The sequence below is a fragment of the Chrysemys picta genome, unplaced genomic scaffold, assembly GCF_011386835.1.
Source record: "Chrysemys picta bellii isolate R12L10 unplaced genomic scaffold, ASM1138683v2 scaf1390, whole genome shotgun sequence".
Lineage (NCBI taxonomy): Eukaryota > Metazoa > Chordata > Testudines > Emydidae > Chrysemys > Chrysemys picta.
This window is the reverse complement of record NW_027054096.1, coordinates 1-16,614: the sequence shown is the minus strand read 5'-3', so window position 1 is coordinate 16,614 and position 16,614 is coordinate 1. Positions and strand designations below refer to the sequence as shown.

Sequence of the window (16,614 nt, the reverse complement as noted above, 5' to 3'; positions counted from 1 at the left end):
GACCCGGCAGAGCGGAGCAAGCAGGGCTCGTCTGCGGGCTTGCTTAAAGGCAGGCAAAGCGGCAGGCAACAGCGTCTACGGCCATACCACCCTGAACACGCCCGATCTCGTCTGATCTCGGAAGCTAAGCAGGGTCGGGCCTGGTTAGTACTTGGATGGGAGACCTCCTGGGAATACTGGGTGCTGTAGGCTTTTTGCCTGCCCTCGCCACGCTCCCTGCCGCGCCCCGCCTGCAGGACTCCCTCGGGCAGGCGCTTTTGCCGCCTCGTCCTGGCTTGCTTCCGCTAAGGTCTCCCCAGGCCCTAGCCGCCTCGCCCACCGCTGCCGAGGGCCAGGGCTCTGGGCTCCCGGCCCCGTGGCGCGTTTCTTTTTTTCACCGGCCGGTGCTCTTGGCCCCCGTTGGCGGCAGCTGTGGGTGGGAGGCCAGCTGGCCGCAGCGGCGGCAGGCGCCCCAAGGCCTGCCTGCGCTCGCGCTCCCTGCCAGCCGCTTCAGCTCCGCCGCTGGGAGAAAGGAAAGCCGCAAGGCGCAGCCCGGGCCTTTGGGGGTGGCTGCTTTAGGGAAGCCCTTTGGCAGCACGCCTCCTTGGCAGCTGGCCCTTTAAACGTGAGAGGAGGGAGAGGCAGCTGCTGCCCTAAGGTGGCCCTTTTGCCCGGGGAAGGCTGCCTGCGGGCCTGGAGCAGTCCCTGCCTCGGCTCGGGGCCAGCAAGTGGGAAGTTGGGTGCTGGTCGCCTCTGGGCTGATCCCCCTGAGGCGGAGGCGGAGGCGGAGGCGGAGGGCCATCCTGCGTCCCCGGGGGCCTTGCGAAGCGGGAGACGGGGCAGGGCGCGGGCGAGGCCTCCGGGCCGGGCGTGCGGGGTTTCCCGGGGAGCGAGCAAAAGGCAGGCCCAGTGCGGGAGGGCGTCCCCAGGGAGGCGCGAGGTGTGGCGAGCAGCAGGAGCTGTGAGGAAAGCGGAGCGTCAGCGGGTGTGTGGGGGGGCAGCCGCGGCAGGGTGTGGCGGCGCGCGGGGTTTTGTGTGGTGGGTGGGTGTGTGGGGTTTGTGAGGGTCCCGTCTGAGGAGAGGGTGCGTGGGGGTGGGGAGGAGGCTTAGGCGTGGAGTGTGCGGGCCCGGGGTGGGGGTCTGCGGATCGTCGTGCGGGGCGGGAGCGTTGGTGTGGCGAGGGAGGGGTGCGAGGCCGGAGGCTGTTGTCGCGTGCCTTGCGCGGGGGCGGAGGGGGGGAGGGACCCGGCAGAGCGGAGCAAGCAGGGCTCGTCTGCGGGCTTGCTTAAAGGCAGGCAAAGCGGCAGGCAACAGCGTCTACGGCCATACCACCCTGAACACGCCCGATCTCGTCTGATCTCGGAAGCTAAGCAGGGTCGGGCCTGGTTAGTACTTGGATGGGAGACCTCCTGGGAATACTGGGTGCTGTAGGCTTTTTGCCTGCCCTCGCCACGCTCCCTGCCGCGCCCCGCCTGCAGGACTCCCTCGGGCAGGCGCTTTTGCCGCCTCGTCCTGGCTTGCTTCCGCTAAGGTCTCCCCAGGCCCTAGCCGCCTCGCCCACCGCTGCCGAGGGCCAGGGCTCTGGGCTCCCGGCCCCGTGGCGCGTTTCTTTTTTTCACCGGCCGGTGCTCTTGGCCCCCGTTGGCGGCAGCTGTGGGTGGGAGGCCAGCTGGCCGCAGCGGCGGCAGGCGCCCCAAGGCCTGCCTGCGCTCGCGCTCCCTGCCAGCCGCTTCAGCTCCGCCGCTGGGAGAAAGGAAAGCCGCAAGGCGCAGCCCGGGCCTTTGGGGGTGGCTGCTTTAGGGAAGCCCTTTGGCAGCACGCCTCCTTGGCAGCTGGCCCTTTAAACGTGAGAGGAGGGAGAGGCAGCTGCTGCCCTAAGGTGGCCCTTTTGCCCGGGAAGGCTGCCTGCGGGCCTGGAGCAGTCCCTGCCTCGGCTCGGGGCCAGCAAGTGGGAAGTTGGGTGCTGGTCGCCTCTGGGCTGATCCCCCTGAGGCGGAGGCGGAGGCGGAGGCGGAGGGCCATCCTGCGTCCCCGGGGGCCTTGCGAAGCGGGAGACGGGGCAGGGCGCGGGCGAGGCCTCCGGGCCGGGCGTGCGGGGTTTCCCGGGGAGCGAGCAAAAGGCAGGCCCAGTGCGGGAGAGGGCGTCCCCAGGGAGGCGCGAGGTGTGGCGAGCAGCAGGAGCTGTGAGGAAAGCGGAGCGTCAGCGGGTGTGTGGGGGGGCAGCCGCGGCAGGGTGTGGCGGCGCGCGGGGTTTTGTGTGGTGGGTGGGTGTGTGGGGTTTGTGAGGGTCCCGTCTGAGGAGAGGGTGCGTGGGGGTGGGGAGGAGGCTTAGGCGTGGAGTGTGCGGGCCCGGGGTGGGGGTCTGCGGATCGTCGTGCGGGGCGGGAGCGTTGGTGTGGCGAGGGAGGGGTGCGAGGCCGGAGGCTGTTGTCGCGTGCCTTGCGCGGGGGCGGAGGGGGGGAGGGACCCGGCAGAGCGGAGCAAGCAGGGCTCGTCTGCGGGCTTGCTTAAAGGCAGGCAAAGCGGGAGGCAACAGCGTCTACGGCCATACCACCCTGAACACGCCCGATCTCGTCTGATCTCGGAAGCTAAGCAGGGTCGGGCCTGGTTAGTACTTGGATGGGAGACCTCCTGGGAATACTGGGTGCTGTAGGCTTTTTGCCTGCCCTCGCCACGCTCCCTGCCGCGCCCCGCCTGCAGGACTCCCTCGGGCAGGCGCTTTTGCCGCCTCGTCCTGGCTTGCTTCCGCTAAGGTCTCCCCAGGCCCTAGCCGCCTCGCCCACCGCTGCCGAGGGCCAGGGCTCTGGGCTCCCGGCCCCGTGGCGCGTTTCTTTTTTTCACCGGCCGGTGCTCTTGGCCCCCGTTGGCGGCAGCTGTGGGTGGGAGGCCAGCTGGCCGCAGCGGCGGCAGGCGCCCCAAGGCCTGCCTGCGCTCGCGCTCCCTGCCAGCCGCTTCAGCTCCGCCGCTGGGAGAAAGGAAAGCCGCAAGGCGCAGCCCGGGCCTTTGGGGGTGGCTGCTTTAGGGAAGCCCTTTGGCAGCACGCCTCCTTGGCAGCTGGCCCTTTAAACGTGGGAGGAGGGAGAGGCAGCTGCTGCCCTAAGGTGGCCCTTTTGCCCGGGAAGGCTGCCTGCGGGCCTGGAGCAGTCCCTGCCTCGGCTCGGGGCCAGCAAGTGGGAAGTTGGGTGCTGGTCGCCTCTGGGCTGATCCCCCTGAGGCGGAGGCGGAGGCGGAGGCGGAGGGCCATCCTGCGTCCCCGGGGGCCTTGCGAAGCGGGAGACGGGGCAGGGCGCGGGCGAGGCCTCCGGGCCGGGCGTGCGGGGTTTCCCGGGGAGCGAGCAAAAGGCAGGCCCAGTGCGGGAGGGCGTCCCCAGGGAGGCGCGAGGTGTGGCGAGCAGCAGGAGCTGTGAGGAAAGCGGAGCGTCAGCGGGTGTGTGGGGGGGCAGCCGCGGCAGGGTGTGGCGGCGCGCGGGGTTTTGTGTGGTGGGTGGGTGTGTGGGGTTTGTGAGGGTCCCGTCTGAGGAGAGGGTGCGTGGGGGTGGGGAGGAGGCTTAGGCGTGGAGTGTGCGGGCCCGGGGTGGGGGTCTGCGGATCGTCGTGCGGGGCGGGAGCGTTGGTGTGGCGAGGGAGGGGTGCGAGGCCGGAGGCTGTTGTCGCGTGCCTTGCGCGGGGGCGGAGGGGGGGAGGGACCCGGCAGAGCGGAGCAAGCAGGGCTCGTCTGCGGGCTTGCTTAAAGGCAGGCAAAGCGGGAGGCAACAGCGTCTACGGCCATACCACCCTGAACACGCCCGATCTCGTCTGATCTCGGAAGCTAAGCAGGGTCGGGCCTGGTTAGTACTTGGATGGGAGACCTCCTGGGAATACTGGGTGCTGTAGGCTTTTTGCCTGCCCTCGCCACGCTCCCTGCCGCGCCCCGCCTGCAGGACTCCCTCGGGCAGGCGCTTTTGCCGCCTCGTCCTGGCTTGCTTCCGCTAAGGTCTCCCCAGGCCCTAGCCGCCTCGCCCACCGCTGCCGAGGGCCAGGGCTCTGGGCTCCCGGCCCCGTGGCGCGTTTCTTTTTTTCACCGGCCGGTGCTCTTGGCCCCCGTTGGCGGCAGCTGTGGGTGGGAGGCCAGCTGGCCGCAGCGGCGGCAGGCGCCCCAAGGCCTGCCTGCGCTCGCGCTCCCTGCCAGCCGCTTCAGCTCCGCCGCTGGGAGAAAGGAAAGCCGCAAGGCGCAGCCCGGGCCTTTGGGGGTGGCTGCTTTAGGGAAGCCCTTTGGCAGCACGCCTCCTTGGCAGCTGGCCCTTTAAACGTGGGAGGAGGGAGAGGCAGCTGCTGCCCTAAGGTGGCCCTTTTGCCCGGGAAGGCTGCCTGCGGGCCTGGAGCAGTCCCTGCCTCGGCTCGGGGCCAGCAAGTGGGAAGTTGGGTGCTGGTCGCCTCTGGGCTGATCCCCCTGAGGCGGAGGCGGAGGCGGAGGCGGAGGGCCATCCTGCGTCCCCGGGGGCCTTGCGAAGCGGGAGACGGGGCAGGGCGCGGGCGAGGCCTCCGGGCCGGGCGTGCGGGGTTTCCCGGGGAGCGAGCAAAAGGCAGGCCCAGTGCGGGAGGGCGTCCCCAGGGAGGCGCGAGGTGTGGCGAGCAGCAGGAGCTGTGAGGAAAGCGGAGCGTCAGCGGGTGTGTGGGGGGGCAGCCGCGGCAGGGTGTGGCGGCGCGCGGGGTTTTGTGTGGTGGGTGGGTGTGTGGGGTTTGTGAGGGTCCCGTCTGAGGAGAGGGTGCGTGGGGGTGGGGAGGAGGCTTAGGCGTGGAGTGTGCGGGCCCGGGGTGGGGGTCTGCGGATCGTCGTGCGGGGCGGGAGCGTTGGTGTGGCGAGGGAGGGGTGCGAGGCCGGAGGCTGTTGTCGCGTGCCTTGCGCGGGGGCGGAGGGGGGGAGGGACCCGGCAGAGCGGAGCAAGCAGGGCTCGTCTGCGGGCTTGCTTAAAGGCAGGCAAAGCGGGAGGCAACAGCGTCTACGGCCATACCACCCTGAACACGCCCGATCTCGTCTGATCTCGGAAGCTAAGCACGGTCGGGCCTGGTTAGTACTTGGATGGGAGACCTCCTGGGAATACTGGGTGCTGTAGGCTTTTTGCCTGCCCTCGCCACGCTCCCTGCCGCGCCCCGCCTGCAGGACTCCCTCGGGCAGGCGCTTTTGCCGCCTCGTCCTGGCTTGCTTCCGCTAAGATCTCCCCAGGCCCTAGCCGCCTCGCCCACCGCTGCCGAGGGCGAGGGCTCTGGGCTCCCGGCCCCGTGGCGCGTTTCTTTTTTTCACCGGCCGGTGCTCTTGGCCCCCGTTGGCGGCAGCTGTGGGTGGGAGGCCAGCTGGCCGCAGCGGCGGCAGGCGCCCCAAGGCCTGCCTGCGCTCGCGCTCCCTGCCAGCCGCTTCAGCTCCGCCGCTGGGAGAAAGGAAAGCCGCAAGGCGCAGCCCGGGCCTTTGGGGGTGGCTGCTTTAGGGAAGCCCCTTTGGCAGCACGCCTCCTTGGCAGCTGGCCCTTTAAACGTGGGAGGAGGGAGAGGCAGCTGCTGCCCTAAGGTGGCCCTTTTGCCCCCGGGAAGGCTGCCTGCGGGCCTGGAGCAGTCCCTGCCTCGGCTCGGGGGCCAGCAAGTGGGAAGTTGGGTGCTGGTCGCCTCTGGGCTGATCCCCCTGAGCTGTGAGGAAAGCGGAGCGTCAGCGGTGTGTGGGGGGGCAGCCGCGGCAGGTGTGTGGCGGCGCGCGGGGTTTTGTGTGGTGGGTGGGTGTGTGGGGTTTGTGAGGGTCCCGTCTGAGGAGAGGGTGCGTGGGGGTGGGGAGGAGGCTTAGGCGTGGAGTGTGCGGGCCCGGGGTGGGGGTCTGCGGATCGTCGTGCGGGCGGGGAGCGTTGGTGTGGCGAGGGAGGGGTGCGAGGCCGGAGGCTGTTGTCGCGTGCCTTGCGCGGGGGCGGAGGGGGGGAGGGACCCGGCAGAGCGGAGCAAGCAGGGCTCGTCTGCGGGCTTGCTTAAAGGCAGGCAAAGCGGGAGGCAACAGCGTCTACGGCCATACCACCCTGAACACGCCCGATCTCGTCTGATCTCGGAAGCTAAGCAGGGTCGGGCCTGGTTAGTACTTGGATGGGAGACCTCCTGGGAATACTGGGTGCTGTAGGCTTTTTGCCTGCCCTCGCCACGCTCCCTGCCGCGCCCCGCCTGCAGGACTCCCTCGGGCAGGCGCTTTTGCCGCCTCGTCCTGGCTTGCTTCCGCTAAGGTCTCCCCAGGCCCTAGCCGCCTCGCCCACCGCTGCCGAGGGCGAGGGCTCTGGGCTCCCGGCCCCGTGGCGCGTTTCTTTTTTTCACCGGCCGGTGCTCTTGGCCCCCGTTGGCGGCAGCTGTGGGTGGGAGGCCAGCTGGCCGCAGCGGCGGCAGGCGCCCCAAGGCCTGCCTGCGCTCGCGCTCCCTGCCAGCCGCTTCAGCTCCGCCGCTGGGAGAAAGGAAAGCCGCAAGGCGCAGCCCGGGCCTTTGGGGGTGGCTGCTTTAGGGAAGCCCTTTGGCAGCACGCCTCCTTGGCAGCTGGCCCTTTAAACGTGGGAGGAGGGAGAGGCAGCTGCTGCCCTAAGGTGGCCCTTTTGCCCGGGAAGGCTGCCTGCGGGCCTGGAGCAGTCCCTGCCTCGGCTCGGGGCCAGCAAGTGGGAAGTTGGGTGCTGGTCGCCTCTGGGCTGATCCCCCTGAGGCGGAGGCGGAGGCGGAGGCGGAGGGCCATCCTGCGTCCCCGGGGGCCTTGCGAAGCGGGAGACGGGGCAGGGCGCGGGCGAGGCCTCCGGGCCGGGCGTGCGGGGTTTCCCGGGGAGCGAGCAAAAGGCAGGCCCAGTGCGGGAGGGCGTCCCCAGGGAGGCGCGAGGTGTGGCGAGCAGCAGGAGCTGTGAGGAAAGCGGAGCGTCAGCGGGTGTGTGGGGGGGCAGCCGCGGCAGGGTGTGGCGGCGCGCGGGGTTTTGTGTGGTGGGTGGGTGTGTGGGGTTTGTGAGGGTCCCGTCTGAGGAGAGGGTGCGTGGGGGTGGGGAGGAGGCTTAGGCGTGGAGTGTGCGGGCCCGGGGTGGGGGTCTGCGGATCGTCGTGCGGGGCGGGAGCGTTGGTGTGGCGAGGGAGGGGTGCGAGGCCGGAGGCTGTTGTCGCGTGCCTTGCGCGGGGGCGGAGGGGGGGAGGGACCCGGCAGAGCGGAGCAAGCAGGGCTCGTCTGCGGGCTTGCTTAAAGGCAGGCAAAGCGGCAGGCAACAGCGTCTACGGCCATACCACCCTGAACACGCCCGATCTCGTCTGATCTCGGAAGCTAAGCAGGATCGGGCCTGGTTAGTACTTGGATGGGAGACCTCCTGGGAATACTGGGTGCTGTAGGCTTTTTGCCTGCCCTCGCCACGCTCCCTGCCGCGCCCCGCCTGCAGGACTCCCTCGGGCAGGCGCTTTTGCCGCCTCGTCCTGGCTTGCTTCCGCTAAGGTCTCCCCAGGCCCTAGCCGCCTCGCCCACCGCTGCCGAGGGCGAGGGCTCTGGGCTCCCGGCCCCGTGGCGCGTTTCTTTTTTTCACCGGCCGGTGCTCTTGGCCCCCGTTGGCGGCAGCTGTGGGTGGGAGGCCAGCTGGCCGCAGCGGCGGCAGGCGCCCCAAGGCCTGCCTGCGCTCGCGCTCCCTGCCAGCCGCTTCAGCTCCGCCGCTGGGAGAAAGGAAAGCCGCAAGGCGCAGCCCGGGCCTTTGGGGGTGGCTGCTTTAGGGAAGCCCTTTGGCAGCACGCCTCCTTGGCAGCTGGCCCTTTAAACGTGGGAGGAGGGAGAGGCAGCTGCTGCCCTAAGGTGGCCCTTTTGCCCGGGAAGGCTGCCTGCGGGCCTGGAGCAGTCCCTGCCTCGGCTCGGGGCCAGCAAGTGGGAAGTTGGGTGCTGGTCGCCTCTGGGCTGATCCCCCTGAGGCGGAGGCGGAGGCGGAGGCGGAGGGCCATCCTGCGTCCCCGGGGGCCTTGCGAAGCGGGAGACGGGGCAGGGCGCGGGCGAGGCCTCCGGGCCGGGCGTGCGGGGTTTCCCGGGGAGCGAGCAAAAGGCAGGCCCAGTGCGGGAGGGCGTCCCCAGGGAGGCGCGAGGTGTGGCGAGCAGCAGGAGCTGTGAGGAAAGCGGAGCGTCAGCGGGTGTGTGGGGGGGCAGCCGCGGCAGGGTGTGGCGGCGCGCGGGGTTTTGTGTGGTGGGTGGGTGTGTGGGGTTTGTGAGGGTCCCGTCTGAGGAGAGGGTGCGTGGGGGTGGGGAGGAGGCTTAGGCGTGGAGTGTGCGGGCCCGGGGTGGGGGTCTGCGGATCGTCGTGCGGGGCGGGAGCGTTGGTGTGGCGAGGGAGGGGTGCGAGGCCGGAGGCTGTTGTCGCGTGCCTTGCGCGGGGGCGGAGGGGGGGAGGGACCCGGCAGAGCGGAGCAAGCAGGGCTCGTCTGCGGGCTTGCTTAAAGGCAGGCAAAGCGGCAGGCAACAGCGTCTACGGCCATACCACCCTGAACACGCCCGATCTCGTCTGATCTCGGAAGCTAAGCAGGGTCGGGCCTGGTTAGTACTTGGATGGGAGACCTCCTGGGAATACTGGGTGCTGTAGGCTTTTTGCCTGCCCTCGCCACGCTCCCTGCCGCGCCCCGCCTGCAGGACTCCCTCGGGCAGGCGCTTTTGCCGCCTCGTCCTGGCTTGCTTCCGCTAAGGTCTCCCCAGGCCCTAGCCGCCTCGCCCACCGCTGCCGAGGGCCAGGGCTCTGGGCTCCCGGCCCCGTGGCGCGTTTCTTTTTTTCACCGGCCGGTGCTCTTGGCCCCCGTTGGCGGCAGCTGTGGGTGGGAGGCCAGCTGGCCGCAGCGGCGGCAGGCGCCCCAAGGCCTGCCTGCGCTCGCGCTCCCTGCCAGCCGCTTCAGCTCCGCCGCTGGGAGAAAGGAAAGCCGCAAGGCGCAGCCCGGGCCTTTGGGGGTGGCTGCTTTAGGGAAGCCCTTTGGCAGCACGCCTCCTTGGCAGCTGGCCCTTTAAACGTGGGAGGAGGGAGAGGCAGCTGCTGCCCTAAGGTGGCCCTTTTGCCCGGGAAGGCTGCCTGCGGGCCTGGAGCAGTCCCTGCCTCGGCTCGGGGCCAGCAAGTGGGAAGTTGGGTGCTGGTCGCCTCTGGGCTGATCCCCCTGAGGCGGAGGCGGAGGCGGAGGCGGAGGGCCATCCTGCGTCCCCGGGGGCCTTGCGAAGCGGGAGACGGGGCAGGGCGCGGGCGAGGCCTCCGGGCCGGGCGTGCGGGGTTTCCCGGGGAGCGAGCAAAAGGCAGGCCCAGTGCGGGAGGGCGTCCCCAGGGAGGCGCGAGGTGTGGCGAGCAGCAGGAGCTGTGAGGAAAGCGGAGCGTCAGCGGGTGTGTGGGGGGGCAGCCGCGGCAGGGTGTGGCGGCGCGCGGGGTTTTGTGTGGTGGGTGGGTGTGTGGGGTTTGTGAGGGTCCCGTCTGAGGAGAGGGTGCGTGGGGGTGGGGAGGAGGCTTAGGCGTGGAGTGTGCGGGCCCGGGGTGGGGGTCTGCGGATCGTCGTGCGGGGCGGGAGCGTTGGTGTGGCGAGGGAGGGGTGCGAGGCCGGAGGCTGTTGTCGCGTGCCTTGCGCGGGGGCGGAGGGGGGGAGGGACCCGGCAGAGCGGAGCAAGCAGGGCTCGTCTGCGGGCTTGCTTAAAGGCAGGCAAAGCGGCAGGCAACAGCGTCTACGGCCATACCACCCTGAACACGCCCGATCTCGTCTGATCTCGGAAGCTAAGCAGGGTCGGGCCTGGTTAGTACTTGGATGGGAGACCTCCTGGGAATACTGGGTGCTGTAGGCTTTTTGCCTGCCCTCGCCACGCTCCCTGCCGCGCCCCGCCTGCAGGACTCCCTCGGGCAGGCGCTTTTGCCGCCTCGTCCTGGCTTGCTTCCGCTAAGGTCTCCCCAGGCCCTAGCCGCCTCGCCCACCGCTGCCGAGGGCCAGGGCTCTGGGCTCCCGGCCCCGTGGCGCGTTTCTTTTTTTCACCGGCCGGTGCTCTTGGCCCCCGTTGGCGGCAGCTGTGGGTGGGAGGCCAGCTGGCCGCAGCGGCGGCAGGCGCCCCAAGGCCTGCCTGCGCTCGCGCTCCCTGCCAGCCGCTTCAGCTCCGCCGCTGGGAGAAAGGAAAGCCGCAAGGCGCAGCCCGGGCCTTTGGGGGTGGCTGCTTTAGGGAAGCCCTTTGGCAGCACGCCTCCTTGGCAGCTGGCCCTTTAAACGTGGGAGGAGGGAGAGGCAGCTGCTGCCCTAAGGTGGCCCTTTTGCCCGGGAAGGCTGCCTGCGGGCCTGGAGCAGTCCCTGCCTCGGCTCGGGGCCAGCAAGTGGGAAGTTGGGTGCTGGTCGCCTCTGGGCTGATCCCCCTGAGGCGGAGGCGGAGGCGGAGGCGGAGGGCCATCCTGCGTCCCCGGGGGCCTTGCGAAGCGGGAGACGGGGCAGGGCGCGGGCGAGGCCTCCGGGCCGGGCGTGCGGGGTTTCCCGGGGAGCGAGCAAAAGGCAGGCCCAGTGCGGGAGGGCGTCCCCAGGGAGGCGCGAGGTGTGGCGAGCAGCAGGAGCTGTGAGGAAAGCGGAGCGTCAGCGGGTGTGTGGGGGGGCAGCCGCGGCAGGGTGTGGCGGCGCGCGGGGTTTTGTGTGGTGGGTGGGTGTGTGGGGTTTGTGAGGGTCCCGTCTGAGGAGAGGGTGCGTGGGGGTGGGGAGGAGGCTTAGGCGTGGAGTGTGCGGGCCCGGGGTGGGGGTCTGCGGATCGTCGTGCGGGGCGGGAGCGTTGGTGTGGCGAGGGAGGGGTGCGAGGCCGGAGGCTGTTGTCGCGTGCCTTGCGCGGGGGCGGAGGGGGGGAGGGACCCGGCAGAGCGGAGCAAGCAGGGCTCGTCTGCGGGCTTGCTTAAAGGCAGGCAAAGCGGCAGGCAACAGCGTCTACGGCCATACCACCCTGAACACGCCCGATCTCGTCTGATCTCGGAAGCTAAGCAGGGTCGGGCCTGGTTAGTACTTGGATGGGAGACCTCCTGGGAATACTGGGTGCTGTAGGCTTTTTGCCTGCCCTCGCCACGCTCCCTGCCGCGCCCCGCCTGCAGGACTCCCTCGGGCAGGCGCTTTTGCCGCCTCGTCCTGGCTTGCTTCCGCTAAGGTCTCCCCAGGCCCTAGCCGCCTCGCCCACCGCTGCCGAGGGCGAGGGCTCTGGGCTCCCGGCCCCGTGGCGCGTTTCTTTTTTTCACCGGCCGGTGCTCTTGGCCCCCGTTGGCGGCAGCTGTGGGTGGGAGGCCAGCTGGCCGCAGCGGCGGCAGGCGCCCCAAGGCCTGCCTGCGCTCGCGCTCCCTGCCAGCCGCTTCAGCTCCGCCGCTGGGAGAAAGGAAAGCCGCAAGGCGCAGCCCGGGCCTTTGGGGGTGGCTGCTTTAGGGAAGCCCTTTGGCAGCACGCCTCCTTGGCAGCTGGCCCTTTAAACGTGGGAGGAGGGAGAGGCAGCTGCTGCCCTAAGGTGGCCCTTTTGCCCGGGAAGGCTGCCTGCGGGCCTGGAGCAGTCCCTGCCTCGGCTCGGGGCCAGCAAGTGGGAAGTTGGGTGCTGGTCGCCTCTGGGCTGATCCCCCTGAGGCGGAGGCGGAGGCGGAGGCGGAGGGCCATCCTGCGTCCCCGGGGGCCTTGCGAAGCGGGAGACGGGGCAGGGCGCGGGCGAGGCCTCCGGGCCGGGCGTGCGGGGTTTCCCGGGGAGCGAGCAAAAGGCAGGCCCAGTGCGGGAGGGCGTCCCCAGGGAGGCGCGAGGTGTGGCGAGCAGCAGGAGCTGTGAGGAAAGCGGAGCGTCAGCGGGTGTGTGGGGGGGCAGCCGCGGCAGGGTGTGGCGGCGCGCGGGGTTTTGTGTGGTGGGTGGGTGTGTGGGGTTTGTGAGGGTCCCGTCTGAGGAGAGGGTGCGTGGGGGTGGGGAGGAGGCTTAGGCGTGGAGTGTGCGGGCCCGGGGTGGGGGTCTGCGGATCGTCGTGCGGGGCGGGAGCGTTGGTGTGGCGAGGGAGGGGTGCGAGGCCGGAGGCTGTTGTCGCGTGCCTTGCGCGGGGGCGGAGGGGGGGAGGGACCCGGCAGAGCGGAGCAAGCAGGGCTCGTCTGCGGGCTTGCTTAAAGGCAGGCAAAGCGGCAGGCAACAGCGTCTACGGCCATACCACCCTGAACACGCCCGATCTCGTCTGATCTCGGAAGCTAAGCAGGGTCGGGCCTGGTTAGTACTTGGATGGGAGACCTCCTGGGAATACTGGGTGCTGTAGGCTTTTTGCCTGCCCTCGCCACGCTCCCTGCCGCGCCCCGCCTGCAGGACTCCCTCGGGCAGGCGCTTTTGCCGCCTCGTCCTGGCTTGCTTCCGCTAAGGTCTCCCCAGGCCCTAGCCGCCTCGCCCACCGCTGCCGAGGGCGAGGGCTCTGGGCTCCCGGCCCCGTGGCGCGTTTCTTTTTTTCACCGGCCGGTGCTCTTGGCCCCCGTTGGCGGCAGCTGTGGGTGGGAGGCCAGCTGGCCGCAGCGGCGGCAGGCGCCCCAAGGCCTGCCTGCGCTCGCGCTCCCTGCCAGCCGCTTCAGCTCCGCCGCTGGGAGAAAGGAAAGCCGCAAGGCGCAGCCCGGGCCTTTGGGGGTGGCTGCTTTAGGGAAGCCCTTTGGCAGCACGCCTCCTTGGCAGCTGGCCCTTTAAACGTGGGAGGAGGGAGAGGCAGCTGCTGCCCTAAGGTGGCCCTTTTGCCCGGGAAGGCTGCCTGCGGGCCTGGAGCAGTCCCTGCCTCGGCTCGGGGCCAGCAAGTGGGAAGTTGGGTGCTGGTCGCCTCTGGGCTGATCCCCCTGAGGCGGAGGCGGAGACGGAGGCGGAGGGCCATCCTGCGTCCCCGGGGGCCTTGCGAAGCGGGAGACGGGGCAGGGCGCGGGCGAGGCCTCCGGGCCGGGCGTGCGGGGTTTCCCGGGGAGCGAGCAAAAGGCAGGCCCAGTGCGGGAGGGCGTCCCCAGGGAGGCGCGAGGTGTGGCGAGCAGCAGGAGCTGTGAGGAAAGCGGAGCGTCAGCGGGTGTGTGGGGGGGCAGCCGCGGCAGGGTGTGGCGGCGCGCGGGGTTTTGTGTGGTGGGTGGGTGTGTGGGGTTTGTGAGGGTCCCGTCTGAGGAGAGGGTGCGTGGGGGTGGGGAGGAGGCTTAGGCGTGGAGTGTGCGGGCCCGGGGTGGGGGTCTGCGGATCGTCGTGCGGGGCGGGAGCGTTGGTGTGGCGAGGGAGGGGTGCGAGGCCGGAGGCTGTTGTCGCGTGCCTTGCGCGGGGGCGGAGGGGGGGAGGGACCCGGCAGAGCGGAGCAAGCAGGGCTCGTCTGCGGGCTTGCTTAAAGGCAGGCAAAGCGGGAGGCAACAGCGTCTACGGCCATACCACCCTGAACACGCCCGATCTCGTCTGATCTCGGAAGCTAAGCAGGGTCGGGCCTGGTTAGTACTTGGATGGGAGACCTCCTGGGAATACTGGGTGCTGTAGGCTTTTTGCCTGCCCTCGCCACGCTCCCTGCCGCGCCCTGCCTGCAGGACTCCCTCGGGCAGGCGCTTTTGCCGCCTCGTCCTGGCTTGCTTCCGCTAAGGTCTCCCCAGGCCCTAGCCGCCTCGCCCACCGCTGCCGAGGGCGAGGGCTCTGGGCTCCCGGCCCCGTGGCGCGTTTCTTTTTTTCACCGGCCGGTGCTCTTGGCCCCCGTTGGCGGCAGCTGTGGGTGGGAGGCCAGCTGGCCGCAGCGGCGGCAGGCGCCCCAAGGCCTGCCTGCGCTCGCGCTCCCTGCCAGCCGCTTCAGCTCCGCCGCTGGGAGAAAGGAAAGCCGCAAGGCGCAGCCCGGGCCTTTGGGGGTGGCTGCTTTAGGGAAGCCCTTTGGCAGCACGCCTCCTTGGCAGCTGGCCCTTTAAACGTGGGAGGAGGGAGAGGCAGCTGCTGCCCTAAGGTGGCCCTTTTGCCCGGGAAGGCTGCCTGCGGGCCTGGAGCAGTCCCTGCCTCGGCTCGGGGCCAGCAAGTGGGAAGTTGGGTGCTGGTCGCCTCTGGGCTGATCCCCCTGAGGCGGAGGCGGAGGCGGAGGCGGAGGGCCATCCTGCGTCCCCGGGGGCCTTGCGAAGCGGGAGACGGGGCAGGGCGCGGGCGAGGCCTCCGGGCCGGGCGTGCGGGGTTTCCCGGGGAGCGAGCAAAAGGCAGGCCCAGTGCGGGAGGGCGTCCCCAGGGAGGCGCGAGGTGTGGCGAGCAGCAGGAGCTGTGAGGAAAGCGGAGCGTCAGCGGGTGTGTGGGGGGGCAGCCGCGACAGGGTGTGGCGGCGCGCGGGGTTTTGTGTGGTGGGTGGGTGTGTGGGGTTTGTGAGGGTCCCGTCTGAGGAGAGGGTGCGTGGGGGTGGGGAGGAGGCTTAGGCGTGGAGTGTGCGGGCCCGGGGTGGGGGTCTGCGGATCGTCGTGCGGGGCGGGAGCGTTGGTGTGGCGAGGGAGGGGTGCGAGGCCGGAGGCTGTTGTCGCGTGCCTTGCGCGGGGGCGGAGGGGGGGAGGGACCCGGCAGAGCGGAGCAAGCAGGGCTCGTCTGCGGGCTTGCTTAAAGGCAGGCAAAGCGGGAGGCAACAGCGTCTACGGCCATACCACCCTGAACACGCCCGATCTCGTCTGATCTCGGAAGCTAAGCAGGGTCGGGCCTGGTTAGTACTTGGATGGGAGACCTCCTGGGAATACTGGGTGCTGTAGGCTTTTTGCCTGCCCTCGCCACGCTCCCTGCCGCGCCCCGCCTGCAGGACTCCCTCGGGCAGGCGCTTTTGCCGCCTCGTCCTGGCTTGCTTCCGCTAAGGTCTCCCCAGGCCCTAGCCGCCTCGCCCACCGCTGCCGAGGGCCAGGGCTCTGGGCTCCCGGCCCCGTGGCGCGTTTCTTTTTTTCACCGGCCGGTGCTCTTGGCCCCCGTTGGCGGCAGGTGTGGGTGGGAGGCCAGCTGGCCGCAGCGGCGGCAGGCGCCCCAAGGCCTGCCTGCGCTCGCGCTCCCTGCCAGCCGCTTCAGCTCCGCCGCTGGGAGAAAGGAAAGCCGCAAGGCGCAGCCCGGGCCTTTGGGGGTGGCTGCTTTAGGGAAGCCCTTTGGCAGCACGCCTCCTTGGCAGCTGGCCCTTTAAACGTGGGAGGAGGGAGAGGCAGCTGCTGCCCTAAGGTGGCCCTTTTGCCCGGGAAGGCTGCCTGCGGGCCTGGAGCAGTCCCTGCCTCGGCTAGGGGCCAGCAAGTGGGAAGTTGGGTGCTGGTCGCCTCTGGGCTGATCCCCCTGAGGCGGAGGCGGAGGCGGAGGCGGAGGGCCATCCTGCGTCCCCGGGGGCCTTGCGAAGCGGGAGACGGGGCAGGGCGCGGGCGAGGCCTCCGGGCCGGGCGTGCGGGGTTTCCCGGGGAGCGAGCAAAAGGCAGGCCCAGTGCGGGAGGGCGTCCCCAGGGAGGCGCGAGGTGTGGCGAGCAGCAGGAGCTGTGAGGAAAGCGGAGCGTCAGCGGGTGTGTGGGGGGGCAGCCGCGGCAGGGTGTGGCGGCGCGCGGGGTTTTGTGTGGTGGGTGGGTGTGTGGGGTTTGTGAGGGTCCCGTCTGAGGAGAGGGTGCGTGGGGGTGGGGAGGAGGCTTAGGCGTGGAGTGTGCGGGCCCGGGGTGGGGGTCTGCGGATCGTCGTGCGGGGCGGGAGCGTTGGTGTGGCGAGGGAGGGGTGCGAGGCCGGAGGCTGTTGTCGCGTGCCTTGCGCGGGGGCGGAGGGGGGGAGGGACCTGGCAGAGCGGAGCAAGCAGGGCTCGTCTGCGGGCTTGCTTAAAGGCAGGCAAAGCGGCAGGCAACAGCGTCTATGGCCATACCACCCTGAACACGCCTGATCTCGTCTGATCTCGGAAGCTAAGCAGAGTCGGGCCTGGTTAGTACTTGGATGGGAGACCTCCTGGGAATACTGGGTGCTGTAGGCTTTTTGCCTGCCCTCGCCACGCTCCCTGCCGCGCCCCGCCTGCAGGACTCCCTCGGGCAGGCGCTTTTGCCGCCTCGTCCTGGCTTGCTTCCGCTAAGGTCTCCCCAGGCCCTAGCCGCCTCGCCCACCGCTGCCGAGGGCGAGGGCTCTGGGCTCCCGGCCCCGTGGCGCGTTTCTTTTTTTCACCGGCCGGTGCTCTTGGCCCCCGTTGGCGGCAGGTGTGGGTGGGAGGCCAGCTGGCCGCAGCGGCGGCAGGCGCCCCAAGGCCTGCCTGCGCTCGCGCTCCCTGCCAGCCGCTTCAGCTCCGCCGCTGGGAGAAAGGAAAGCCGCAAGGCGCAGCCCGGGCCTTTGGGGGTGGCTGCTTTAGGGAAGCCCTTTGGCAGCACGCCTCCTTGGCAGCTGGCCCTTTAAACGTGGGAGGAGGGAGAGGCAGCTGCTGCCCTAAGGTGGCCCTTTTGCCCGGGAAGGCTGCCTGCGGGCCTGGAGCAGTCCCTGCCTCGGCTCGGGGCCAGCAAGTGGGAAGTTGGGTGCTGGTCGCCTCTGGGCTGATCCCCCTGAGGCGGAGGCGGAGGGCCATCCTGCGTCCCCGGGGGCCTTGCGAAGCGGGAGACGGGGCAGGGCGCGGGCGAGGCCTCCGGGCCGGGCGTGCGGGGTTTCCCGGGGAGCGAGCAAAAGGCAGGCCCAGTGCGGGAGGGCGTCCCCAGGGAGGCGCGAGGTGTGGCGAGCAGCAGGAGCTGTGAGGA

The 16,614-nt window shown here is 70.6% G+C and overlaps 14 non-coding genes across 14 annotated transcripts; all 14 read left to right on the top strand.

Moving 5' to 3' along the window:
- Positions 1–73: 73 nt before the first annotated feature.
- On the top strand, positions 74–192 carry LOC135979918 (5S ribosomal RNA). The gene has a single exon (XR_010597160.1). It is a non-coding gene; the product is annotated as a 5S ribosomal RNA (ribosomal RNA).
- Positions 193–1,294: 1,102 nt separating this feature from the next.
- On the top strand, positions 1,295–1,413 carry LOC135979917 (5S ribosomal RNA). Its single transcript, XR_010597159.1, has one exon. It is a non-coding gene; the product is annotated as a 5S ribosomal RNA (ribosomal RNA).
- Positions 1,414–2,516: 1,103 nt separating this feature from the next.
- On the top strand, positions 2,517–2,635 carry LOC135979916 (5S ribosomal RNA). Its single transcript, XR_010597158.1, has one exon. It is a non-coding gene; the product is annotated as a 5S ribosomal RNA (ribosomal RNA).
- Positions 2,636–3,736: 1,101 nt separating this feature from the next.
- On the top strand, positions 3,737–3,855 carry LOC135979915 (5S ribosomal RNA). Its single transcript, XR_010597157.1, has one exon. It is a non-coding gene; the product is annotated as a 5S ribosomal RNA (ribosomal RNA).
- Positions 3,856–4,956: 1,101 nt separating this feature from the next.
- On the top strand, positions 4,957–5,075 carry LOC135979919 (5S ribosomal RNA). The gene has a single exon (XR_010597161.1). It is a non-coding gene; the product is annotated as a 5S ribosomal RNA (ribosomal RNA).
- Positions 5,076–5,993: 918 nt separating this feature from the next.
- LOC135979914 (5S ribosomal RNA) lies at positions 5,994–6,112 on the top strand. The gene has a single exon (XR_010597156.1). It is a non-coding gene; the product is annotated as a 5S ribosomal RNA (ribosomal RNA).
- Positions 6,113–7,213: 1,101 nt separating this feature from the next.
- LOC135979920 (5S ribosomal RNA) lies at positions 7,214–7,332 on the top strand. The gene has a single exon (XR_010597162.1). It is a non-coding gene; the product is annotated as a 5S ribosomal RNA (ribosomal RNA).
- Positions 7,333–8,433: 1,101 nt separating this feature from the next.
- Positions 8,434–8,552, top strand: LOC135979913 (5S ribosomal RNA). The gene has a single exon (XR_010597155.1). It is a non-coding gene; the product is annotated as a 5S ribosomal RNA (ribosomal RNA).
- Positions 8,553–9,653: 1,101 nt separating this feature from the next.
- LOC135979925 (5S ribosomal RNA) lies at positions 9,654–9,772 on the top strand. Its single transcript, XR_010597167.1, has one exon. It is a non-coding gene; the product is annotated as a 5S ribosomal RNA (ribosomal RNA).
- A 1,101-nt stretch (positions 9,773–10,873) lies between these two features.
- Positions 10,874–10,992, top strand: LOC135979924 (5S ribosomal RNA). Its single transcript, XR_010597166.1, has one exon. It is a non-coding gene; the product is annotated as a 5S ribosomal RNA (ribosomal RNA).
- A 1,101-nt stretch (positions 10,993–12,093) lies between these two features.
- Positions 12,094–12,212, top strand: LOC135979923 (5S ribosomal RNA). The gene has a single exon (XR_010597165.1). It is a non-coding gene; the product is annotated as a 5S ribosomal RNA (ribosomal RNA).
- Positions 12,213–13,313: 1,101 nt separating this feature from the next.
- On the top strand, positions 13,314–13,432 carry LOC135979922 (5S ribosomal RNA). The gene has a single exon (XR_010597164.1). It is a non-coding gene; the product is annotated as a 5S ribosomal RNA (ribosomal RNA).
- Positions 13,433–14,533: 1,101 nt separating this feature from the next.
- Positions 14,534–14,652, top strand: LOC135979912 (5S ribosomal RNA). Its single transcript, XR_010597154.1, has one exon. It is a non-coding gene; the product is annotated as a 5S ribosomal RNA (ribosomal RNA).
- Positions 14,653–15,753: 1,101 nt separating this feature from the next.
- Positions 15,754–15,872, top strand: LOC135979921 (5S ribosomal RNA). Its single transcript, XR_010597163.1, has one exon. It is a non-coding gene; the product is annotated as a 5S ribosomal RNA (ribosomal RNA).
- Positions 15,873–16,614: the final 742 nt, after the last annotated feature.